Here is a 10,928-nt window from a genome sequence, read left to right on the forward strand (position 1 = left end):
TTGTGTTGATTTATATTAGTAAATAGACAAAGGCAGATGGGTAGATAGAGAATAAATGTCGCCTACCAACTTCCTTTTCTTTGTTACGTCGGAGCCTTTCCGGACATGATGACCGAAACAAACATAGATAGGTAATCGTCAAGACTAATAGGTAACCCTCTGTGGTAACCCTTATAACCCGAAATGTTTGAATTTGCCTACTCATTCCTATTATCTAGGTACTTTTGTCCTGATTTACATACCTACCTATAAGACTTTTTTTAATAAAATTACAAGCTCTACAAAAAAGTATTGACTCTTAATTTCACATTTCAATGAATGGAAAATAAGTGAATTTGTGACGTTACGTTAAAAATTATTGATTATTATTACGTCATAATAATTAGGTAGGTAGGTATCTACTTACCTAAATTAAAAAAAAAAAATCTATAACTTCGGTAGGTAAGTAGGCGTAGGTGTAGGTCCCTGCCTAGTAGGTAGGTACTAGGTAGGTACCTAGGTATTAGACACAGCCTGCGAATTCTTTTCCAACTTGACTTTGTTTTATATTCCGCCGTTTACCTGTTTTCTGCGCAAATTGAAACGGCTAAATCGATTTTTATATAAGAGTAACCACAATATCATCAACCAAGAGACGTCCACTGCTGGACATAGGTCTCTTGCAGGGACGTCCATACGCCACGGTCTTGCTCCGCCTGAATCCAGCGGCCTTCTGCGACTCGCCTGGTGTCGTCTATCCCTCAGCCACCTAGTCACTAGTATGGGGAGTTTATTACAAAGCTGCGCGCCGTCCGGTGTGCAAGAATGCCATTCCAATTTCCAGCACCTTGGGACCCCAACGTCTATCGGTTTTCCGAACTATGTACCCTGCCCATTGCCACTTCAGCTTCGCAACCCGTTGCAAGGCACGTCGGTTACTCTAGTTCTCCTACGGATCTCCTCAATTCCGATTTGATAACGTAGAGAAACTCCAAGCATATACTTAGCTCTCTCCATCGCCCACTACTTAAGTGACTGATTTTTTATGAAAGGCCCATACCATAGCGACCTCGGATCCATATGTCATCACTGGCAACCCACATAAATAATTATTATGTGTATATTAAGCTGTTTATTTGTATGATATCAATATAAAAATTGTTTTATTTTATTATTTTGTAGATAATATGTTTAGGATAGGTAGGTACCTACCTAGGTAGGATATTTATCTTTAGGCACTAAGCAGATAAGTACTTACCTACTAGCTAATATTTCAATTCTTCTGTTATATCTCCTTAGAGAAGATTTCCTAGATGCGTAGGTTCTTACTTCTTAGTTATTACCTACGTAACTTAGTAGATAAGATAGGTAGTAGGTAGGTATCTTATTGGAATTAGGTATGTATAAGTTTGACGACCTCCCTGGCGGTAAGCGCTGTGGTCTTATGTAAGTTCCTACCTACCTACAAAATAACTTAAGCAATGATTAGGTTCTATTACAATAAAATCAATTCAGGTAAACAGGTGGTTATCCAATTAGTAAAGTTCATGTCAATCAATACGATGACCCTATCTATTTAAAGAAGTCAAAAACGCGCACTTAAAACAACAAATCTGTAACGGTGTTAGCTAAAATTCAACGAAAAGTGTCGACTTGTCACAGACCAATACGAACATGACACCCAAAGGGTTCCCGACGCATTGTTTCGTAGCGCTTCACGCGTGTTTGCATCCCAAACAGCGCGGCATGCGACTGAGCAATTATCACTTACCTGCGACTTGAACACAACACTGAACAGATTTATAGTCGATAAACTAGTATCATCACTTTTTAGTATGCTGTAAATTAATTATGGTTCACTGTACGCGGTGCGCGATGCGCGGCCGGTCGCAGCGGCGGCGTTCGACGGTATGCGTTGAGCGTCCACTGGGCGGGCGGGGCGTCGTAGATTCGCTCGAAGCGCGCGCCGCTGCACGCTGGCACCATCCCTCGTATCTCATTTCTTCAATTTGCCTCGCTGTGAGATTATTCAAATAGATATACAGGGATACAGTGTCAAGTGTTTGTGTGCTGACTGCTGAGTAAATAATATGTGCCGCTGCGAGCTTTTTACGTCTCTTTACAACAGTGCGAGTTATACCTACCTACCTATTAATAAGTAGATAGGTAACTCAATCAATTAGTAGGTAGGCAATACTAATAGGTAAATAAAATTAATTAAGTAGGTAATTAATAAACATGGCTAATATTCTTTAAAAAAATAAAATCTTTGGCATGCTTTTAGGTAGGTATAGTAGGTAGGTACCTAGGTACATTTTAATATAAGTTTGATAAACACTTATAAGTGTGTCATTAACAATTTAGGTACCTATAGGTAGTAAGTATCATGTATCCGGAAAAGTGACTAGGAAAATGCATGGTTTGGTTTTTGTCTCTAGCAGCTAGCTAGGTATTAGGTATTTCACCTATTTTATTTTCCCATTTTGTCTACGCTGAGCCACTCAAGCGACCTATTCCAGTGTTTGACTAAGTACCTACTAGTCTTAGGCCATAAATCTAATGGGTTTAAATTGTAAATGACGTATCTACTTCTTTGGACTAGGAAATCCATAAAATTATTTTTCCTACTTAGGACTTACCTCTACCCGATTTTCATTTCACCCAGAACATGAACCTAACCTTTTTTAGAAGTAACAATTTTAGTTAAAATTTGAGACCAACCATACCGATACCTACATCATCATCATCAACCGATAGACGTCAACCGCTGGACATGTAGGACTCTTGTAGGGACTAACACGCGTCACGGTCTTGCGCGCGCTTTGTCGATTCAGCGGCTCCCTGCAACTCGTTTGATGTCATCTGCCCATCTAGTGGGGGGTCTTCCTCAACCCATACATAACCAGCGTTAACTTTGCCGTACACGTTATCAGCAATTAAATCGCATTTTAGAGCCTCAATAGCTCAACCGGTATAGGAGTGGACTGAAAACCGAGAGGTCGACGGTTCAAACCCCGCCCGTTGCACTATTGTCGTACCTACTCCTAGCACAAGCCTGACGCTTAATTGGAGAGGAAAGGGGAATATTAGTCATTTAACATGACTAATATTCTTTTAAAAAAAAAAAAAAAAAATTATAATCATATACATAGTAGGTTCTTACTTAATTAGTATGAGGGTCCCGTTTGTAAGTAGGTAACCATGCGTTACCCGTACCTACGTAAATACTAAAGGCTTGGAAAGACAACACGCGACGGCAACGTTGTGCAACGCAATCGTGACTATCGCAGCTCCTAGAAGTTGTATCTAACTTGTAAGCCTGCGAAATACGTATAGCATCACGCTGCTTCAGTGTAGTTTATACCTACTTACTAACAGTTAAGGTTCACTTCTGTGGGTCGCAGCCAAAGAGTAGGTATAAGCACCTATACATAAAGACAGACGTGTGCTACGGACGCGCACATTGACGCCACATTACTACTGTAAACTCTATTGAAAATTTGTATGGTTCTGCGTCCAAATCCTCCACATCTGACGCATGCGGCCGATATCTTCAAAGTGTTTAGTATTGTCGCGTCAGTAGCGGCGTTCCTGTCGCAAACGTCTGTCGCTTCGGCACATGAGTAGGTTTCGATTTACCTTTAACCTTTTCGTGTTACGTTCTGCCTTTACTGCTACCGACTGCATTCACGCGATACCAACACTAGCGTCTCGCTATGGATCTGTCCAGGCCTTAAGTAAATAGAAATATATAGGCAGGAATACCTTTTAAAATATTTTTTTATCTATAGATAATATAGACATCACAAAATAAACCTGAATTGTAGATGGCTGGCATAATTTTTAGATACATTATTTTCACTAAAATATTAGGTAGATATACATAATAAAATATCTAATGAATAAAAATGTATACCTTAAAATTAATGAACGTTTATCTAATTAAGTTAATTACGCATCCAAATTTAAATCCTCTGGTAGGTAATAAGACTTCTTAAAATAAATAAACAAAATGCTTTACTTATGAACAAAAAGGATTTGAGAATCACTGACGGTAGCTATTGTGTTATCAAGCCGCCTGTGAACGCTCTCCGAGGCGTTGTTTATAAGGTTTTAATTGTGCGTTTTTTTATATTGCTTTCTGGACGAGCCGCCTAGTTCAACCAATTATTCTAATTGCTCGGTATCTATGGATTTTGAATAGAATACAATTAACATAATGTAACATATAAACTTCTTGGAGTTATAGGTAGGTATCTAAGTGCTTCAGTGTTAATTATCTTTGTTTGCCAGTCCATTTTGACGCTCTTCTTCCTCAAAACAATAGGTATGCAAATTTAAGAAAGTAGGTAGCTATAGCTAAAATTATGGATGGGTGTACAAGTCCATGGAACCTTAGTTTTCAAACTCTGGTGACGAAGGTCTAGCTCATTTTTTGCGCAAATAAGCTGGACTACTTATTCAGCGCAGAAATGTAGCCAATTTTTCTGAACGATTCCACACAGATATGATTTATTTAGTACCTACCTAAGTATTATTGGAACAAGTAAGCAACCTCCTTCAAAAGCTTTAAAAGCGGAGCTCAGTTCTCTTCTCCGTTCCAATGGCTCCAGTGGAACACACATAAGGAGTAGGAAGGTATATCAATATTGTTCAATGTCAATAGTAGACGTAGATACTTGTAGTACGCCACTCTGAGAGGTGTAAGATCAGCTGAAAGACTTGGCGGCAATTAGCGGGATTTGCAAACATCAGTGTGTTTCAACTCATGCCAGGGAACAGACTTTATGGTAAGTACCGTTGGCAAATAGAGAACTCTGTAATTATTATAATTTTAACAGACAAGTCAACTACAAGCTCACCTAGATAACTAGATCTTATCGTTTCTTTTTAGTAAGCATGATTGTCGTCAAGCGTAAACTTGTACCCAGGTATCTTGCGTAAAAGGTAAAGTCGAGTATTGATTGCCATTTTTGTTTACCGTGAGGTACAAGGGAAAAAAGCACAAGGAAGAGCTCTAACACCATAAACAGACAAATTCCAATATGCTATGGGCAATTCCAAGTAGTGTGCACTGGACTGCCTTCAAAGTTTGAACGGGTAGACGTGATGGATGGTCTTGAGAGAGTTCAAATCTACCCTAACTTTGACCCTGACTAGAGTTGCACGAAAAATATTATACTAAGGTAATAAATAGATATACCTACCTGCTTAGTTGAATTATTGTAGACTATTAAATAGCCTGTTTCTTATTCTCTAACTGTACCTACGTAGCAAAGGCAAGTTGCTTTGTGTTAGATATAGACAGAAATTCGAGTCAATACACTCAGGAATGTGGCGCGAGGAGCCCGCAATCCTGGCGTGTTTGTGCAGAATGTCTGTTTGCTTACACTCTAACGGCTTTAATTAGAAATTCCCTCATGGAAGCGAAACTAGTGACGACAATACCTTTACCTAACTTCTTTAAGTCTATACTTAGGAAGTTGGGAATTGGGATTAAAGAAAAGAATGTATCTTATAGGTATAACGGAATACGATATCTAATGCTGACTACTTAGTAGCATTATGTTTTCATAGTTTTAAGTTAAGCGCAGTATAAGACGACTGACGAGCTCCAGCGCTCCAGCCCGATGGACCAATGGGCCAAAGAGCAAGAAGATATCTAATAGGAAGCGGGTGGATGGTGTGCGCACAAAAAAGCATATGGAGAGATGTATTTACATTGCTCATTGAGAGCAGCATACATGAGAATGAAATTGCTAAGCCAATAAGGTAAAATACTTATTTATAGGTAGATGGTACTTAGCTACTTAGCTGCACTACCAAAATGTTGCTACCTAATCATAAGACCTGTGTTGTGGTATAATTAGGTAGGTTATCTATTATTATCATTCTTTTTTTTATTGAAAATATTACAATAAAACTTAAAGCTAGCCTTATCTAATTACTGCACAAACCATACCCGCGTGGAATTCAGGTGCCAAGAATACTGGCGGCATTTCCGGGCTGGACAGCCAGGCTGATCCGTTGCGCAAAAATGAGCCAGCCCTTATGTCACCAGATGAGACTATTAATCGCGGTGAAATGTCTCGTAAGAATTATTTATCATTCTTGCATGGAAAACATAATATGTAACGGTGCAGTACTTAGGTACCAACCTACTGACTCGTTCTAAAAGTGTCTGTATATTGTTGAACAATAATAAATTTACTCAACAACGTTTGAGACATCGAATAAAAGCATGTTCGTAAGAGCCATAAAGCACTAATGAGTAATATTTCTTAACAAACCGGTACAATCGTTAACAATTATTTATTGTAATTTATTATTTGTACCAATGGATTACCGTCCTACATTGAAACGGCAGTAAAACGTTAATTAAGGATACAAACACAGTGACTTACCTATAGTACGCGACAGCTCAAGATGACAATCAGCGTATGAGGCGGGGAGATGCCCCGCACACCCGTACGTCACCCGCAATCGCCCGCGCCGGGTTAGCCCGGGGGCTGTGCGGGTGTGCGGGGCGTTCTCTTCCCGATTTCCATTTCAACCTGTAGCGCACTATACCTACCTTTGTGGGAAACGAGTCTCACTCACTCACATCACTCACAAGTCATAGCCAAGAGATCTTACAGACCCCACCATCCCCTTGTAACCTAACGCATCCGAGTCGGGGTGCCCCGAGTCCCGAGCTCGCTTCGCTCGTTCTTGCATAATAAGTTCTCTGTGACTGTATTTTCCTTTATCCTCATAAACTACATTTAAGAGGCAGTGAGTGAAGGGGGTGGGAAGAGACCTCCCCCCCCACTGCAATGGAGGCCAGTCCTTTTTCTGGGTGGATTAAAAAGAATTAACCACGCAGGGTTAGGCCTAACCTAACCCATCCGAGTCGGAGTGCCCCGAGCTACTCGTGTGCCCCGAGTCCCGAGCTCTTGCAGTCTAAGTTCTCTGAGCCTGTTTTCCCTATCCTATATAATATCATTAACTTAATTTATGGGGGAAGGATATTGTATTAAAAAATGCTATTTATTGTTTTACTAATTAACACGATTAAGAAATTAATTGTTTGTTAAATGCAATTTTATGAAATGACTATTTGTCTCGTAATTTGTTTTTTCATGTGTATTATTTGTAGAACCAGAAGTTTTCAATCATAAAATAAATTCTAATTTTGCCAAACTTGTTTGTGGAATGAAGCTTTGTTATTTGTTTTTTGTGAATTGATCGGTCACCATCGAACACAATAGCCCTCAATTAGGTGGCCGATGTTTTAAGCACTAGACTATCATCGGTTTTTTACCTAATTACCGTCAGTTACTTTTACGTCAGATACTGTGTGCCTATACCTTTAACCTTACACACAGTATCTGAAGTATATGTCAAAAGATAAAAAAGTAGAAGATGAATTAGGATTATAAATAAGGATCAGGATGATAGGAACTTTCGTAAGCAAGTTATGCAAATATGTTCCCTTATTTGGAAAGATAATAGTAAATCACTGATCAAGATTCAAGACTGAGAGTAGGTATGCCACTTTATAAAAGACGTAAACCGATTTAATATCGAGCCTATTGGTAAGTAGGTATTACTAATACTTATTTATTGTTAAACCATAAATTGGACAGTAGTATAAAAGTTGTTTTATTATCGTGCATTCAGAGCTTTAAAACTTTAAAAGTAAGAGCTGATTGCCTTACTTTAGCACCCTCAACTTATCAAGTGGAAGATTGTGGTGTTCGGTCAGCTACAGTGCTAAAAGCATTCCTAAAGGTCATCGGCTTGACTGTTTTCTTTGTTTTAATGAAGAATTTACTTACCTATTTGTAATTCTCTTATTGGTATACCTACCTACCTATAGATACCTACCTAGGTACTTACCGTACAACGATCCTTAGCCCTTTGGCCTCCAACCACATGAGTAGGTAGTGCTAGTGTTAAAAGTTAAATGTTTAAATATTTTTTGTTGGATAGGTTTTTTTTAGTTTTAATATGGTTGTGAGACTCATTTTAAAATTATGTTCAAAGATTATACCTAAATAAAACATTTTAATAATTACATATTTTACTTATTTTTTACCATAGGGCATCTATCCTCCTCGGCATTTTCATGGCGGGGCATCTATCCCATCAAAAGACATCTATCCCCAAAAAATGGGTCTGCAAAAATTCAATTTCTGCAAAACCAGTATTTGTTAGGTCAACAAAAACTAGTGGTAACGTTACATGAAAGATTAAACTAGCTATACCTACTAACAGGAATCATTCAAATTATATTATTATTTTTGAAATTAGAACGCTTTTTCAAAAAGTGGGGCATCTATCCCGCCTTTACCCTAACTAGATAATGCCTGCGACTTCGTCCGCGTGGAAAGGTTTTTTTAAAATCCTGTGGGGAACTCTTTGATTTTCTGGGATAAAAAGTAGTCTACGCCCTTCCCCGGGATGCGAACTATCTATAAGTATAAAGTAATGTGCACATTCGCTAATATTCTCAACAGTCAAAAAATTTGGTGTCTTTCTGCATTCATTTACTAGATTAATTAATTATTATTGTTATAAAAACAAACTCTATTAGGTCAGACTTTATTCTCTATTTTGAGTAGTTTGAGGTCGAATTGGATTGTTTTTCTATCCCCGGTTAGATTTATTTCAACTTTTATTGTGTCTCGAATCCCTGTCGTAAAGTTTAACACCGGGACCGGCTACCGCAACCTTCTCTAGCTCTCTTTGTACTTTTTGTAAGCTTTCTTATACATAAGTTCTCGTAAAAATAAATCAGTAGATACGTACCTAAGTAGTACGGTCTACTTGTGATACACATCTCTATCTAAACCAAGTTAAAATAATTGGCCTTTGCCTAGGTATCCCTTTCGTAGTGCACCCTACACAAAAGGATGGCACTAGATTTACCACAACAGAATTAACCACATTGAGACTGCCTGCCTAGTCTACTTAGGTACTATACTATTCATTACAGAATTACTTGACTTCCAACTCTTTAGATTTTGACCAAATTAAAGGCTTTAAAACAAAGTAAATTGGGTTTTTACCTTCCAGGTTTCTATCTTAGACTCTATCATCAATATCATCCACAACAGCTTATAATCTGACCCTGCCTAAGTTGCCTACTAAGTACTATTGATTGTTGACTTGTGGTAAATCACTATTTGAGACTACTTATGATATAAAGGTGTCATCGACATTATAATATGATTGTTCCCCAGCTAGTCTTAAGATATTACCTATCTATTATACCAAGGATCAAAGCAAGTCAAGTTACAAGCGAAGTCTGCTTAATGTTTACTTTAGCACCCAATTCGACACATCATGCCTCTGTCCCAAAAGCAAAGAACAAACAAACAACGCCAAAAGGCAAAGGGTTGCACAAAAAAGGCTAATTCGGTAGTCGTCTTGTAAAAACCTCTTTTGCATGCCGTAGCGTAAATATTTATCCTAACAATAGTGGAAAGGAAGCGTGACAAACAATCACAATATGCCCCCAGTTGGCTTTCACTCTCGATTTTTTCTATTTTTAGGAAACCCTTCCATAAATGCTACTGTTTGCGATACTCATTTGCATAAGAGTGTACAAAACAATAAAACGCCAGTTTATTTGAACGCGAAAAGTGAAAACGGGGTTCAAGGTGATTACAAGGAGTTACTGGTCAGTTTATGTTACGGTGTCTCTTATACAAGACGTGAATACTGAAAAGTGTTATAGAATATTGAGTTTACATCTAAAGTATCCTTTTATGTTGCAATTCATTAGCAAATATAAGCGAAAGAAGGTTGAACCTACGAAATATTTCCACTTGAAAGATAAATTATGCCGCATCAATATCCTTTAATGTAAGTACATTGTTATCCTCTTTAAAACTCATATTTTATTGGTATTAAGTTAGTGTAATATAAAATAATACATTAATAATCGTAGAAAGAACCTACCTTTTGCTTAAAAGAAGAGCATTTGGTCCGATTTGCCGAAGCAGTCACTAACAGCTGTGATCTGGAGACTGTACCTGTGCTCTACCTACTTCTGATAATTTTTTTACTATTATACTGTTACAAATCGATAGATAGATACTTTGTTACTGTCAGTTTTATTCAAGCTTAAACAGCTGATTGGACGTCATTGGCCTTATTTTATGATACCACCACTATACTTCACAAATTAGTCAAACGTTAACTCGGGATGAATTGCTCATGGGTGCAATAAACACCGTACCCATGATCATGTATGCAGTTTTAAACTAATTTTAGTTGTAGAGCTTAAAACTCAAGCAATAAAGACCAATTTCGTAGATAATAAGTTCTTCATTTTATTACACTTTGGTGTTGATGAGTGCGTGTAGCAAAGATCTGTTAATAAGCTATGCACACACGATGTGTTTGCACGAATCGTTACATCATTTTGAGCTGGCTTAGCGAACTTGTTCCAATATTTAGTGTATATGGGACTTTAGGGCCAGTATTGGTTATCAAATATTTGTTTATTGGCTATATTTTTGAGCGGCGGCTTTACTACGACACTTCGCAATTACGCCAAGGTGTTAGTGTACCGTTGATAATATTTGTTTAGCAGCCGACTTTGTTCTCACTTTGCTTAATGACAAGTTAATGACTCTCAAATCTACTACAAGTTAGGTAGGTACAAGCAGTAGAACCTTTTAAATTATATTGATTTGTAGTTTCATTGGAACTACCAATAACAGGCATATTGAACAATATAAAGAGACACACAGTAGTCAGACGCCTTTGATCTCGTGGTAAATGACGAGCACGATGATCCTTTAATATAGGGTCCTAACTACGTACCTAGGCCAGTTTGGGTGTCCGCACTTACTTACCTACTGCACTACTAACTAGACAGCTTCGCCGAACCTCTCTGTGTAATACCTACCTATCATATTATGCTTAGGTACTTTGTGCCTGTTGCTTATCTCAGT

General features: G+C 38.1%; 1 protein-coding gene across 2 annotated transcripts in view; it reads right to left on the reverse strand.

Moving 5' to 3' along the window:
• Abd-B (Abdominal B) overlaps positions 1-1,881 on the reverse strand; it is a 99,018-nt gene extending 97,137 nt beyond the window's left edge. For both annotated transcript variants that reach the window (XM_069501600.1, XM_069501597.1), the window contains exon 1: positions 1,751-1,881. The gene's annotated coding sequence lies outside the window, so the exon portion shown is untranslated. The remainder of the gene's footprint in view (positions 1-1,750) is intronic.
• Positions 1,882-10,928: the final 9,047 nt, after the last annotated feature.

The sequence above is a fragment of the Maniola hyperantus genome, chromosome 10 (genome assembly GCF_902806685.2).
Source record: "Maniola hyperantus chromosome 10, iAphHyp1.2, whole genome shotgun sequence".
NCBI lineage: Eukaryota > Metazoa > Arthropoda > Insecta > Lepidoptera > Nymphalidae > Maniola > Maniola hyperantus.